Source organism: Dama dama, chromosome 20 (assembly GCF_033118175.1).
Source record: "Dama dama isolate Ldn47 chromosome 20, ASM3311817v1, whole genome shotgun sequence".
NCBI classification, from domain to species: domain Eukaryota; kingdom Metazoa; phylum Chordata; class Mammalia; order Artiodactyla; family Cervidae; genus Dama; species Dama dama.
The window spans coordinates 23,914,765-23,930,890 of NC_083700.1; the positions used below are offsets into that span (position 1 = coordinate 23,914,765).

At 43.9% G+C, this 16,126-nt stretch overlaps 1 non-coding gene across 1 annotated transcript; it reads left to right on the top strand.

Moving 5' to 3' along the window:
* Nucleotides 1-16,053: 16,053 nt before the first annotated feature.
* Nucleotides 16,054-16,126, top strand: TRNAW-CCA (transfer RNA tryptophan (anticodon CCA)). Its single transcript has one exon. It is a non-coding gene; the product is annotated as a tRNA-Trp (tRNA).

Below are 16,126 nucleotides of genomic sequence, written 5' to 3' on the forward strand. Positions count from 1 at the left end.
TCTTGTACTCTCTGTGACTACTCCCCATGCCTCCTGTCAAAACCAGCCAGCATGGCTTGGGGTCAGATCTTCTTAATTTAATTTTCTGTCACTCCTTTCCCATCTGGCACAGCATGGAGCTGCAGGAGGTTGAAAAGAAGGAAGTGCATGAAGAATCCAAGGATGAATGTGTTTTGATGCCTTCAATTCTCCAAGGAAGTTCTGATCAGCACCAGCCTTACAGTGATGACAAATTTAACTTTAATGAACTGGAAGTAGATGTTGATCCGGATGGAACATGTGGTTACTCTCATGCTAAAGAAGATGAAATTCCAACCAATATCTCAGGTAGCCCCCATATTATTTCTCCCCACAAGCTGTGTAGACCAAGGAAGTTCATCTCTGAGGACAGGTTGTATAGATACATCTTAGTCGAAACCAGGGAAAAGGCTCTCTTATGGAACAGAGACATCAGGTGGGTCAGGGAGCTTTCATTCTTTTCTTGGCTCCAGGCTTGCCTCTGTCACCCTGACCCCAGTGTCAGGCATTTGACCCAAATCAGTTTTGACAACTCTCACCCACCTCAGCTGGAAATCCACAGGAGGTATCTGTCAGAACTAGTTTGGAGCCAGTGTATTGTTAACTGCAGTGATCTAATTTTTGTAAATGTTCCTGGCCTCTCCAGAAATGATGACGGACTTGCCTCTTTATAAGGAGAGGTGATTTCCAGGTTTGGTTTTACTGCTCTCAGCCCCAGTCTCCCTTTTCTTGATGTTGGCAGGTCTTAGCTAAGATGTTATCTGACACCAAGGCAGACACAACTGTACCATTGCCTCGCTTGGATGTTTCCATGCAGCAAGGCTGGGCTCTGGCAGTTCCTCCAGCTTCCAATGGCCATGGTTTCTGTGTAGCACCAAAGATTCTTTTTGATTTGAGGGTTAGTACAATTCACTGGGCTATCCTGGTGGCTCAGATGGTAAAGAATCTGTCCTCCATGCAGGGACCCAGGTTCAATCCCTGCATCATGTAGATCCTCTGCAGAAGAGAATGGCACCCACTCTAGTATTCTTGTGTGGAGAATTCCATGGCCAGAGGAGCCTGGTGGGCTGTAGTCCACGTGGTCACAAAGAGACAGATATTACTGAGTGGCTAAGGCTTTCACAATTCACCTATCACTCTAGTCCCAAGTATAAATTCCTCTAAACAATCAACAACCACATAATCTGATGGGACTAAGCAGTACTACAGAAATAATTCTAGAAAATAACTCAGCTCATGTTCCAGCATCTCTGTGGAAAATACATTTTTAACTGCTTATACAGACTCAGAACAAAGGATGTTGGGAGAGATACCAGATCAAGCAGCAAATTTCCTCAATGGCTCTGGAAGCAGTCCAGTCTAATTCTCATAAGACTTAAGTGTCCTAGAATCACTTTGCTAAAGAATTAAGGTCTTACAATGAGAATATTAAAGTCCTTGTTGTATATATGATTACTGAGTAGATATGTGTGAGGTCTGATTTTATTATGACCTGCTGTCTCTGAATTTCTTACTAGACAATGAAAATTATCACAAGCAAGTGAGTGGACAAGAGCTCACATTTCCCAGGTAATCTGAAGATCTGTGGGCTGTGAATGTCAGTGGTGACAGCAGGAGACCTCAGATCCAAAGGAAAATAGAAAGTAGTCTATGTAATTCTTTCATCTATTCATTCAACAGCAATTATCTCTTTAACAATGTTGTCTATTTATGTTTCACAAGTTTCTGCATTTCAATTTTTTAATCCTTCAAGCTTAGTAATGTACAGTGAGTTGACCCAGGTGAAATAACCAAACCTAGGAGTTCCTGTGTTCATGTGCTTTCTCCTGAGTGGTTAATGTAGGGTGAGATCCTATGGTCTTACACTGGTTTGGCATCAGCATGTTGGCAAATATTGGATTTCAAAGGAAGAAAATAGAACGATATTCATATTACAACAAAATATTGAAGAAATAGTTATTGAAGGCAGAATATGTAGTCTACAACTCCTTTTTCTCCAACTCTGAAAAACTGATTTGGAAGGTATATTTGTGCAAATAAAAATTTTTTAATTGAATGGAATAGGGTCCAAAGTCAAACAAGTTTTTAACTTCTTAACAGCTGTGTTGACTTGGACACAGGATATCCAGATCAACACAATGTGTGCAGAAAAGTTTGAACTGCTGTCCCAGTCCTCTGTGTATGCTGGGGGTCATGACATTAGCATGCAGGGAACGTTCTGTCTCCTCCTTCAACCACTGGTTGTGTGGCCAGTGCCCAGAGAACCTGCTGTCTCTATTCCACCCCAGGGCAGACACACTCCACTCCACAGCAGGAGGAGTTACTTCCCTCCTTAAGGGGGCTGCCCTTTTGCTTTCTGTGACCACTCTCAATGCCTGTCCTCAAAACCAGCCAGATAGCTTGGAGTTGAGTCCTCTTAATCTTCTGTCCTCCCTTCTCCCTCTGACACAGTGTGAACGTGCAGGATTTGGAAAAGACGGTGGTGTTCCCACAATCCCAGGATGAATGTGTTTCAGTAGCTTCCACTCCCCAGGAAGGTTCTGCCTGCAACCAGCCTTACAGTGATGGGAAAGTTGCATTTGATGAAGAGAATGTGGAGTCTGCCGTGGATGGAGCCTGTGGTTGCTCTCATGCTGAAGAGGATGAAATTCCAACTGGTCTCACAGGTACTCTTCATTACAACTCTTAGTCTACTCCTGGAGAATTAATCCCCTTTAATAGACCTTATGCTTACATCCTGAAGCCTGGTTTGAACCAGACTCTATAATTCCATTTAAAATAAGACATTCTATGAATGAACTTTTCTAAGTTCACTGTCAGGGTGTCCCTGGGGTAAACCACTCTACCCAAGGTGGTCCAGCCAGACTCACATGTACCTCAGCAGCTGTGGCACAGGAGGTACCGTTCAGACTTCCTAATTTTGAGTGAACCTCTTATCTCACATGAAATGCTTTAATTTTCATTTCTGGGTAATGTCCCTGAGCTCCTACACCTGTCCATGGCTTTTGGCAGGCTTCTTTATACCTTTGGAGATGTCACTACTTTGGTTCACTTCTGTCAACCCATAGGCTCTCTCTTTTCCTTTCACTTATCTTGTTCGAAGTCTTCTGAAACCAGAAGGTAAGCCACATTGTCATCTTTTGGTATGTTTCTCTGAGCTAAGGCAGGGCCCTGGAACTTCCCAACCTGATGAATGGCCACTGTTTGCAGCTTTGAGATTCACTTGACTTGATGGTGTATGGATTCCACTTCCATTTAATCTCAGTGTGTAATCACTTATCCCATTAATAAACAACATTTCAGATGAAAAAAACCCTAAGTATTATAGCAGGCTGAGGATGTAGCAAAGTCGTTCCCCAGGAACTGTGGGGAAAAGGATTTATTTAGCTGTTTGCACAGAATCACAACCAGGATACTCTCCCAATGGCATATGATATCAAGGAAATTTGCCCAATGGCTCAAGAAGGAAACCCAGTGCCTTCTTATGAGGCTCTTTCTAGGGCCTCCTGGATGATTTCTGTCTCAACAGCCTATTACCACATTGTGAAGATAGGCACAGCATTGGGCATTTTTGAAAGGCATTTGCCTGATAAAACTCTCCTGTTAATTTATTTGCAGAAAAGCAGAATGATCATGATGACCTGAAAGGACCAGAGGTGGTTGCCCCGAGGTAATTTTGAATATCTGTGGGCTCCTTGTACAGTGATGACATCTACAGACCCCGATCCAGGGAAAACCAGAAAGTGCTGAATATATTGTGTTGGCAGTTTTGCCCATCACTATTATCCTTTCTCATAATGTTCTCTGCTTTCACTGTGGTACTTCTATTGTTTCCCATTTCTTATTTACTTGTCAAGTTTAAAACCCAAATCAGTTGACCCGGGTGAACTAAGTCAGACTGGTGTTTTTGTACTCAACCTTTATATCAGGTGTGGTTTACAGAGTGAGATGCGTATCTGCTGTCTGTTTGTGTTAGCTTGCTGGAATGTGTGTCATAGTAATGTCAATGCAGTGTGGATGGAAGTGTGAAAGCCAGTGTTCTGTGTCTTGTATGTGAGGCATGAGCGCACCATCAGAGAGAATTCAGTCTGTTCATCAGCCTGTTCTTTGGCCAGAGCGCTGAGCACCTACTGCTCTTTCTCTCTTCTGCCCCTGTGAAACCACGCTGTGTCTCACACACAAAACAGACTTTTCTCTCTCTAATGGAAGAGACCCTTGGCGTGCTTCGCCACTCAAACATTCCACCAGAACCAGATAGAACTGTACAGTTTCTGATCAGTCTTGGCTTAATCTTTTGCCTTCCCTCCCCCACCAGGTTCAGCAGACAGATGCCACAGATGGTAGAAGATGGTGTCCCACAGAACTCTCTGGATGACTATTATCTGACTTACTCGGTGCTTCCTAACCTGTCAGACTCCTTCTGGCCTTATAGGAGCACAGCCATCTTCTCACCTGAGGACCTGGATGTCTCTTATGCTCGGGATGTAACCAGTGAGTATTTTCTTGTGATAGAACTCCACCTGGATGCCCAGGTAGACCCCGTGTGCTTCGTACTCCTCGCCTCTGGGGTGCTGAGATTTCTCATCCCTGTTGGAAGTTCTGTAGACAGTGATTTGAATCAGACTCTGTGGTAGAGTTTTAAGTACAGACATCAGGTGGGTCTGGGAGCTGTGCTGTCTTCTTCATTCAGGTGAAGCCTATGGGTCAGGCCCCAAGTTAGATCACGGACCCAAGGCTGGTGTGACACACTCACTCACTTGTATGTGTGCAGGTGTTTGGAGATGACTGTATTTTCTCCTGACTCCTTTGCGATGTCTCTTCTTGCCCACAAGGCTCCCATTTTCACACCCAAAGTGCCCCTTGAATTTCCGCGCCTTCGCACAGGTGCTCACAGCCGTCAGTATTTGTTCTCCCCTGGTGTCACTGCTGGCACCCCCAGTGTCTGCTTCTCTAAATTGCTTGTCTTAGCAAACCAATCATCTGGGCCCCAGGATGCAGAGAGCCCTCCCATCACCTTGCGTGTGTGTTTCATGAAGCAAGGCAGAGCCCTGGCATTTTCCCACCCCATGAATGACTGAAGGGTCCGTGTAACAACTAGGATTCATGTGACTCGAGGTTTTGTTCATTCCACGCATCATTCTGCTAAAGCAGTCAGCATATGATGAGAAAAGCCTGAGTATTACAGTATTCTGCAAGAATGCTGTGGGCTATTCCCCAGACCATCTGGGGAAGATGAATCTTTAACTTTTTACTGAGACTTGGAAGAGAATACTGTGTTGAGGATCTACCAGGGAAGGGAGATCTTGCCTGATGGCTCAGGAAAGTAAACCAAGGAGAGTCTGAGAGATCCAACTTGAGGCATCTGGAATATCCTTAAATAGCCTATCATCTTACTGCTGATATAAATGTCCCCATGGCAGTATTAGACACTGGATTATTAATTTACACAATGAGATCTGCTAAATGTTTCTCAACTTGTCTGAATTTATCCATAGAAAATCTTGCTGTTCTTGAGGACGAGGAAAATCAAGACATCATCTGTTCTAGGTAACTATGGAGAAACGTGGGTCTGACATCAGTGGTGACATTTGGTCATCTCACATGTAGGGGAATCAGAAAGTGCTGACCATGCCTATTCCTTCCATTCAGACCACCACAAACTGTCCCTGTCACAAGGTTGTCTGTTTTCACCCTTTATGAATCCCTCTCAATTATAGTGACTTGCAGTCAGTTGAAGCAGGGCTACTGATCAGCCACAGGATTTCTTGTACTCCTCTGTCCTCTCCTTTTCATTAAAACCAGCATGCCATACTTATCTGCCTCTGTCTTTGGTCTTAAGACCTTGGCAGGTATTTCGTGGCAAGAAAAGTAACTAGGAAAAAAAATTCCTGTCCCATCGCAGTATTAGAAAACTTGGTCTTGCAGACACAAGATTTCTAGGAGTCCATTATGCTGCCAGAGTTGGTGTTCATTTGGATGCAGCATGTAAATTTCAACAAAATTTATGGTGCATTTGAAGCTCCCTTTATGTTCTGAGGGCATGTGCGACATGACTATGTGTCCTGGGGTGGTTCCTCTCCTTCCCCCTGAACTCATTTCTTCTCTGTGCTCAGAGCATCTCATGCTCACTCTCCCTCACTCTCTCTCTCACTTTCCTTTTGCAAGCACCTTCAGGCCCCAGATGGGGCTTGTGGGTGGGGGGATTGTTATGCCTCCCTTTAAGGGGACTCCCCATTTGTTTTTCCCTACATGTCACTTAACCCTCCCATCAAAACCAATTATGACTCCAGGTTGACTAATCCCTCTTGTTTAACCATCTGCTCTCCCAACCCCACAAATCTCAGTATGGAGCAGCTGGTGGTAGAAGAGAATGTAGTCCACCAGGACTCAGTGGATGAATGTTATCTGGCTGCTTCTATTGGCCATCATCTGGAAGGCTCCTGTCATCCTTCTAGGAGTGTCTCCTTCCCAACAGAGAAGAGAGAAGTTTTCTTGGCTCTAGATGTAAACGGTGAGTACTCCCAGACAGATTCTTAGGCTCGAGTAGATTATAACTATGTTCTCAGTTTGAACTTATAAAAGGCATCATGAGCCTTTGCATTCTTCTTGCCCCAGGCTGCCCTCTGTCACCTGAACTCATCTCACCAGGACAGGCTTGTGGTATCAAGTCAGACCAGAGAGGGCAAGTGGAGGGATAAGGGCAGAATCTCAGCTACCACTGTCTCACCTGCAGGAATTTGTGTAACAGAGCTCTTTTTATCAAGATAAGAATTCTTATAGTCATGAAATTTTGCTGCTAATTGTATTTCTTGAAAATGCAAGCTCTCTGGCTTTGCATTCATGATTGTCTGCTCCATATTTGTAATGCATGTTATATTGTTCCCCAACTCCAGATTCTTACCCCTTTGCTGCCTACCTCCCTCTGAAGCATTTAGATACTAGATCCTGAGCATCAAATCTGTCTATGCCCTGTTATTTCCATGAAGCCAAATATCTGTCTCTGTTGTTGTATCCTCTAGAATCACCCTTGTGTTTCATCCTTTGTGCAGCAAAAAGGAGTCTTCCATGTGTTGCTTATAGTTTCAATGTTTTATGCAATCTCAGTGGTATAATCTCCTGGAAACTATCTATAACCTGTGTGTCTGATGGGGGAATTGACCGAATTTATGAGCCAGGTCCCCTTGGGTAGGAGTTCATAGGGTGTGGAAATTAAAACCTAATATGAAATCCTTCTTGGGCTATATTTTTTTTACTTTTTCTTTAGGAGAAGCATTCTTAATGTTAGGACTTTGATACATAAGAACATCTTGATAAACCAGAAGAAACTCCATTATGTATCAGACTTTATCTGACTTCTTTTAAAATGATATTTGGCATATAAATGTTGTCCATCAATCAGTTGGTGCCTTTTCACCTTGGAAGCAGTTTCTTTCTTATTTCTCATTCTTCCCTGAGGAGCAGAGAAGCAAAGGCTTTCTCAGGATCACAGTAGTTCACAAACCAGAAGGGGAACACACAGTTATTGTGCACCTGCTGTCCTCCATGCTCTTCCTAAGCGAGCTCCTAGTGCACTATAACCCCTTCAGCCCTCCCAGGCACCCTCTCAGGAAGCTGAGGTGCCTCATGGTGGAGCCGAGGGCACTGAGGATCAGCAGGTCCCTTCACTGGGCCCAGACTCCTGGCCACTGGCAGGTGGGACACTGACCTCTCCTGGGCCCGACTCCCTGGCTCAGGCTCTGTCCTCTCCTCTCAGCAGTCGGACCATCAGTGACTCAGAGAGGATGTTGCTCACGTGTTTCTCTTTGCCCTAACCAAATGATTTGCAACTTTCTTAATCTTCAACAGAAAGTTGCCAGAGGGCTGCAGAGAAGCCCTGTGGTCCCTCACTCAGACCTGCCAGCTCCCAGTCCCTCTGTGCACTGTGTCCCAAGGGCAGAGCCAGCAGCTCCCCGGCCCCTCAAGGTGGAGCCACAGCTCCACGGAGTTCTCTCTGGGATCAGCCAGGGTGAGAGTCCACGCCGCTCCCCACTCCTGCCCCCAGGTCACCTGCTCTCACGACGGGTCCAGGTAGACCTTGAATTTGGCTGTGCTGAAGCCATTGAAAACTGTGGAGCTCTATCTCAGAAAAACTGACCGCCGGGTGTGGGTTCCCATGAAGAGGATGAGTGAGGCTCAGACACGTGACTCAGATATGTGTCTGAGATGTTTGTGAGTGTGTGATATGGCCCAGTCCCGGGAGTCCATTGTCGACAATGGGCCAGGAAAGGCCAAATCCCCACAGATGGATTGAGATGAATGAATAGAATATCTAACTATAAGGGATCCATCCTGCGTCTGGGTTCACATGATAACCTGAGGACAGTGTGAATAGCCATTATGCAGCCATGCGGGTACAAGTAGTCAGGCCTACCCCGGCCTCTCTGTACAAGGAGGAACCCTGCAGAAACAACACAGACACTTGATTTTTAAATTGCATCTTGATCTTCTATTGGAGGCTCTTCCCCACACTAACAATATTGGGCAGTATTGTTAATGATTGATAAAATGTTTGGTTATAATATATTCTGTCAATGCAAAGAATATTCAAAGCATAGGTTTAATAAAACCCATTCTCAAGAAAGGCAAATAAAATTAGATGATGAAATTACACAATGCTAATTAAAGACAATCCTAGACATCGATTCATAATAACATTGGAGAATATTAGTTTTGACAGTTCTTTCAAACACCAAATTTGTTGATATACAAGGATTTACCCTTCAGCACAATGTGAATTGTCATAAAATCTGATGAAGTGTCCTAAAACATGATGATTAATGTTTAATGAAGTTTGCCTGGTGGAAATATGAAGGGCACAGCAGACTGAGAGAAGTGCTTTAGGAAAAAGCCCTGGAAGCTCACAGAGGCTCCTGGTACAGGGCTGGGGTCAGAAAGGGGCCAGCCTGAGTCCTAGGAGGATTTGCAGAGGGAGTTGTGGGAAGTGATGTTGCAGAAGAAAGAGGGACAGAAGACAGGAGCACTGGAAAGGCGGGTGAGGAGGTTAGATCTGTGTAGCAGGGAAGGGAGGATGAATTTCCATAAACTGAGGAGCATGTCATAAAACAGGATTGGGGGGTGATAAGCCAGGTGACCTTTGAGAGTGTGGAGAGGACTGAATCAGACAAAGCAGTTGGAAGGAGGTTGGATGAATCTTTGATGAGAGTCAGACTCAGATGCTCTCTGGAAGACTGAGAGATAACAGACACATGAGAGACAGTTACAGAAACAAACCTTGTTGAGGGTGCGGATGCATAAGGAGGTGAGAGGAGAGCCCCGCAGCAATGGAGAGCAGGCCCTGGCGGCCGAGACCTCACAGCAGCCTGACCTGCACCAGAGGAGGGTACTTCGTGCCTTTGGTTAGCCCAGGTTCTGAGAATATGTACTCATTTCTCAGTAGAAATATATAAACAGATTTCATCACGAGCACTGTCGAGGCACCAGTGGAGGGACATGTATTGAAGGAGTGTACTTATATAATCTCTCTAAAGAGACACAAAGATGTTTCCAACAGGGTCTCAGCCCTCTCCCCCATTAGTTCTAGCTGCTAATACCATCCATCCCCATTCTGCCCCACGTGGGAATGGATTTTATTCTATATGTACATGTACGGTGAGTGGAAGGGTAGACAAACATTTTCAAGCAAGGAAGTTCAAAAGGGTCTGGAATGTACTGTATTTTCTCGGCTCAAATTCTAGTAGGACCTGAAGCTTTCAGGCCATATGTCTCTTCCTGTTCTTTTATTCCTGTAGGTAGACACCAACAACTCTTTCTCCCCCATGCCTAGAGGCTTGTCTAAAACCTTCTCTCTAGGCTCCAAGACTAAGGATAATAACAGAAAAAGAGGCTTGACCTCCTGTGTCACCCAATCCCTCTAGACTCAAGTGGATGATTTCTCATTTCAAGAAATTGCAGCCTATCACCTGCCTTCTCCGCACCCCAGTCCCAGCCATAAATATGGCATCTTCTTCACATTGATGTCTGCCTTTGTTGTCTGGGTTATTGGGTGGTTTCACTTATGGGCTAGGACAACAGAAATGGGCCCTCTGGGAGGGCTTAGCAAGAAAAAGCTTCCATTGGTCCTACTGAACCATCTTTTCCTTTCAGGTGACACCTGGGAGGACTGTCACCAGGAACCTGTGAGTTTCCCAGGGTCAGAGGTGCCAACTTCACAGGCACAGCTTCAGAAAAGTACCCACGTGACCGATTGTCTGCAGTGGCAGCTGGACCAGCATCTTGAGTGTGGTGACAGCAAAGCCATTCTTGGTCTTTCTTGCACCAACTGGGCCTTTACCACCAACCCTGATTCTGGAAACCAAGCACCACTCTTTCTAGGTAAGAAAGAAAAGGGGATTAGAAAGCTCTGGTCCATGTACTGGTCATCACAAAGCTGTGGGTGGAGGAGGCAGAAGGCCTCTCCCAACCTGCTGTTGGCCCAGTTGAAACCCATGACACTCTAACAGAGTGAGGTGATCAAGAGCCTGGGACTTAGGACCAGCTCAGCCTCAGGCCCTGGTTCTGCCAACTCCTGCTTGTTTAACTGAGCCAACTTATTTATCTTCCTAGGTATTTACCTCTCTTGTGCCTCATCTGAACTCTTGAAAAATTCTATCTCCTTTGCATGATTGTTGGGAATCTTAAACAATATAATGTTCAAGGCATCTGATTCGCTAAAATTTTTTTGATAACCTTTATGAATATATAATATTCTAAGCGTTGTGTCTTTCTGGTGCTGTAACACTTAAAAAATCATTGCACAATGGTTGCTTCCTCTACAGTAGCATGAGCTTTATGGTCTCCGCTTTCTCTAGACCCCATCTTCCCTTGCTTTCTCAGATAGGTAGCTTGGGCAATATTGTCCTCTCCTTTCAACATCTGTCATCAAGGCAATTTACTCCTGTTGGGTGCGCCCAGTAACAGTGTATTAGCAACATGCAACAAGAGTGTAAACACTAGTCCTGAAACTCAGTCCCATGTTTGCTTTTCATATCCAGGTTCTTTTCCTCATTTTACCCTCATTTTAAAATAAAGGGCTACCCTCATTCTTGAAGTGCACCCATCAGTCTCAGACACTCCATTTTATTCTTTCTCTCCACTCATCTCCATGTCCGTCTCCTAGTTTTCCTCTCGTTTGGATCCACCTCTGTTCAAGTTTCCTTCAAAGAGCTTTCAGACCCTCACATCCATTTCATCTGGGACGTATTCATCCTTACCCTCCATCTCTCTCCATATCCTCCACTGGATCCTGGGGCTGCCTGGTGCTCCTCCCTCAGGCTGTGGCTTCATCTGAGGATCCAGGAGAGACCCACATCCTCAGGTGGAGCTGAGCTGAGAAGGAGCCCCCTGGTGCAGCATGCAGAGTCTAAGGAGAGTGCTCAGGGAGGCAGGGATGCAGAGCCTGACAAGAGCCAGTAGGTCTTGTGGTGTTTATTGTCTCCTCTTCCCGCTTGTCTCTCTTTTTCTTTCTTTTATTTTTTTTCCCTCCATTTATTTTTATTAGTTGGAGGCTAATTACTTTACAATATTGTAGTGGTTTTTGTCATACATTGACATGAATCAGCCATGGATTTACATGTATTCCCCATCCTGATCCCCCCCTCCCACCTCCCTCTCCACGCGATTCCTCTGGGTCTTCCCAGTGCACCAGGCCTGAGCATTTGTTGCATGCATCCAGCCTGGGCTGGTGATCTGTTTCACCCTAGATAATATACATGTTTCAATGCTGTCCTCTCGAAACATCCCACCCTCACCTTCTCCCACAGAGTCCAAAAGTCTGTTCTGTACATCTGTGTGTCTTTTTCTGTTTTGCATATAGGGTTATTGTTACCATCTTTCTAAATTCCATATATATGCATTAGTATACTGTATTGGTGTTTATCATTTTGGCTTACTTCACTCTGTATAATGGGCTCCAGTTTCATCCATCTCATTAGAACTGATCCAAATGAATTCTTTTTAATGGCTGAGTAATATTCCATGGTGTATATGTACCACAGCTTCCTTATCCATTCGTCTGCTGATGGGCATCTAGGTTGCTTCCATGTCCTGGCTATTATAAACAGTGCTGCAATGAACAATTGGGTGCACATGTCTCTTTCAAATCTGGTTTCCTCGGTGTGTATGCCCAGAAGTGGGATTGCTGGGTCATATGGCAGTTCTATTTCCAGTTTTTTAAGAAAACTCCACACTGTTCTCCATAGCAGCTGTACTAGTTTGCATTCCCACCAACTGTGTAAGAGGGTTCCCTTTTCTCCACACCCTCTCCAGCATTTATTGCTTGTAGACTTTTGGATAGCAGACATCCTGACTGGCATGTAATGGTACCTCATTGTGGTTTTGATTTGCATTTCTCTGATAATGAGTGATGTTGAGCATCTTTTCATGTGTTTGTTAGCCATCTGTATGTCTTCTTTGGAGAAATGTCTGTTTAGTTCTTTGGCCCATTTTTTGATTGGGTCATTTATTTTTCTGGAATTGAGCTGCAGGAATTGCTTGTATATTTTTGAGATTAATCCTTTGTCTGTTGCTTCATTTGCTATTATTTTCTTACAATCTGAGGGCTGTCTTTACACCTTACTTATAGTTTCCTTTGTTGTGCAAAAGCTTTTAAGTTTCATTAGGTCCCATTTGTTTATTTTTGCTTTTATTTCCAATATTCTGGAAGGTGGGTCATAGAGGATCCTGCTGCGATTTATGTCAGAGAGTGTTTTGCCTATGTTCTCCTCTAGGAGTTTTATAGTTTCTGGTCTTACATTTAGATCTTTAATCTATTTTGAGTTTATTTTTGTGTATGGTGTGAGAAAGTGTTCTAGTTTCATTCTTTTACAAGTGGTTGACCAGTTTTCCCAGCACCACTTGTTAAAGAGGTTGTCTTTTTTCCATTGTATATTCTTGCCTCCTTTGTCGAAGATAAGGTGTCCATAGGTTCGTGGATTTATCTCTGGGCTTTCTATTCTGTTCCATTGATCTATATTTCTGTCTTTGTGCCAGTACCATACTGTCTTGATGACTGTGGCTTTGTAGTAGAGCCTGAAGTCAGGCAGGTTGATTCCTCCAGTTCCATTCTTCTTTCTCAAGATTACTTTGGCTATTCGATGTTTTTTCTATTTCCATACAAATTGTGAAATTATTTGTTCTAGTTCTGTGAAAAATACCATTGGTAGCTTGATAGGGATTGCACTGAATCTGTAGATTGCTTTGGGTAGTATAGCCATTTTGACAATATTGATTCTTCCAATCCTTGAATATGGTGTATTTTTCCATCTGTTTGTGTCCTCTTTGATTTCTTTCATCAGTGTTTTATAGTTTTCTATGTACAGGTCTTTTGTTTCTTTAGGTAGATATACACCTAAGTATTTTATTCTTTTTGTTGCAGTGGTGAATGGTATTGTTTCCTTAATTTCTCTTTCTGTTTTCTCATTGTTAGTGTATAGGAATGCAAGGGATTTCTGTTTGTTAATTTTACATCTTGCAACTTTACTATATTCGTTGACTAGCTCTAGTAATTTTCTGGTACAGTCTTTAGGGTTTTCTATGTAGAGGACCATGTCATCTGCAAACAGCAAGTGTCTCTCCTTCTCTTGTGCTTGCCCTCCCACATTCTCAGCCAAGGCTGAACCCCACTGGCTCAGTCACTCTGTTTCCTGCTCACCTTCCATAGAGACCTGAGCATAAATCCAGGCTTCACAGCAGATTTTGCAGCAAAGGGTAGTCTTAATGCCCTTTACTTTCACACCCCTTCACACTGTGACTCCCACCTGCCCTGTCTCCTACTTCCTGTATATCTCCTAATTCCTGTAACCAAAAAGAGCTTCCTTCTCATTCTGCTTATTTTTCTATCTTCTTTTCCAAATTCAACTCATCAGGAAGCCAACAGAATGATCCATTCAATAGCTCAAATCCTTCATTCATTTATTCCACCACAAACACACTCATCTGTGACTTTTATTCCATTTTTATCATATTGTCTATGCCTTTTTAAAATTATGTATAAATAAAATATGTAGTGTGTTTACATACATATGAAGTATATATTGATGCACATTTAAAAGTTTTCCAATTTAGACTTCCCCACTTCTTTACTCTCATGAGGTTTTCCTTCAACTTTGACTTTGCTTCATCTCTTACCTCCCAACAGTAGAAACTGCATCCTGGAGGAGTTTATTGCCTTTGTCTTTTCTACGTAGGAATTTTTTGTTGTCATCCATTTTATTTTTCTTGGCTCATTTTTGGCATCTGAAAACACATTTGCCCTGTGGCACACTTACAATACTGGGTAGTACAAGGAAGATCAGTAAAAAAGAAAATATAAAAATATCTCCATTGTCTTCACCTACCCATGGGCTTTCAGATGGCCTTTCTTGTTCCTGGACACTTTTGGTACCTGATGTACCTTTCTGTCTTGGGTGAAGGAGTAAGTCTTTGTAAATCATGAATAACAATGGATCCTGTTGGCTGTGGTTTTCTCTTCAGAGCTGGATGTTTCCATCAGAATGAAGAACCCTCCCAAGCTGGAAGGTGAGGGCTCCACAGCAAGCACACAGGAGCATCCAGTCTGTAACAAGATTAAAGGCTTAAGTGTCCTGAAACAGAAGATTCTCAGAAGAAAACTGCTCTTTGGCAAGTGGAGACTAGCGTGCAGATTCCCTGGCCTTCAAGCTTAGGGTACAGAGGTAATCCCATGCACTTCTTCCTTATGCTCTTTATCTCTTATGGCTCAATCTCCCACTAAGTTTTCTCTTCCTCATTTGTTCACTCAACAGCTGACACACCTCTGTGTGGTCTTTCCTCTCTTTTCCGTTGGGGCTGCCACCCTGCAGTGGCCTTCCCTCTCACTCTCCTGTTTCCACTCTGACCTCTACTGTTTCCCCACTGCTACCATCCTCATATTCCCTCTGACCTTTCCTATTAGCCACAAGGAAGCCCAGATCCATGGTCCTCCTCATCAGAAGAGCAGCATTTAAGCCACTGAAAACATTGGCCTTCAATCACACACATTCTTTGTTTCTTCACCTGACTTACCCCCTTGCCTCCGAGTCCACTGCTTCGTTCTTTCAGGGTCATGTCTTAAGGAATCACTCACAAATGAGTTGGCTTCTGGAGAAATGAACCTAGGATAGTCCTTAACCCTCAGCTTTTCCACCTGAATAAGAAATGGCAGAACTGAAGGAATAAGCCTTGATTACTAAAATAAAAGAAGAACCTGGGTCATAGGTGGGAGTGCTGGACTGGCCTGAGTCATGATTCCCCTCAGGCCATGATGGGCAGAACTTGGCTAATGTGTAGGGGCTTCCAGGAACTCACTGGAGCTGGCTTTGGTGGGGGCGGTGGGGGGGGGGGGGCTGTAAATGGCTCCCTAAAGGGTCATTGGGGAAAAGGAGATAGAGTAGCCAGGTTTTCAAAATATACAGAGCGTGAGATGGACAGCGCTCAGACCTCTCCAGGTTTACTCACATTATTCCTTCTCAGTAGTAGTCAAAGCCCAGAAAAATGAACTGAGTTGAAGTCTGAGGCCAGGGAATGTAGGACAGCATTATACTGAATTAACTTGGGCCACATTTATGAAGACCCAGGGAGATACACAAGAATACAAGATAATCATTGCTTCTGACAATCCAATTGAGAAGGCCAATTTTTTATATGAGAGTAACAGAGAAAGACAAAAAAAATGTTTAGGGCCAGTGGAGAGAAGTCCATATTGGACTAGAAGGAGAAAATAAAAAGAGTGATGTGAAATAGTGTAGTCTAGTGAGTAGTTCTAAATTATGCTGTTGTAAAATGAAAACGGATTGAGTTTTGAGCTAACATGAATGCCTTAACCCAATCCATTGAAATGCTGATTTTAAAGTTCTGGGGATGAGGTTTGGATATCAGTATCTTTCAAAGCTCTGCTAACATGCATCAAGGATCAGAAGGACTGTGGATCTGATAGGATATAAGTAACCAATATGGCAGTGGCCTATGAGTGGCTGCTTCCTTAAAAAGCTGAATATGGGGACTTCCCTGGTGGTTCAGTGGCTAAGACTCTCTGCTTCCAATGCAGGGGGCCCAGGTTCAAACCCTGGTCAGGGAA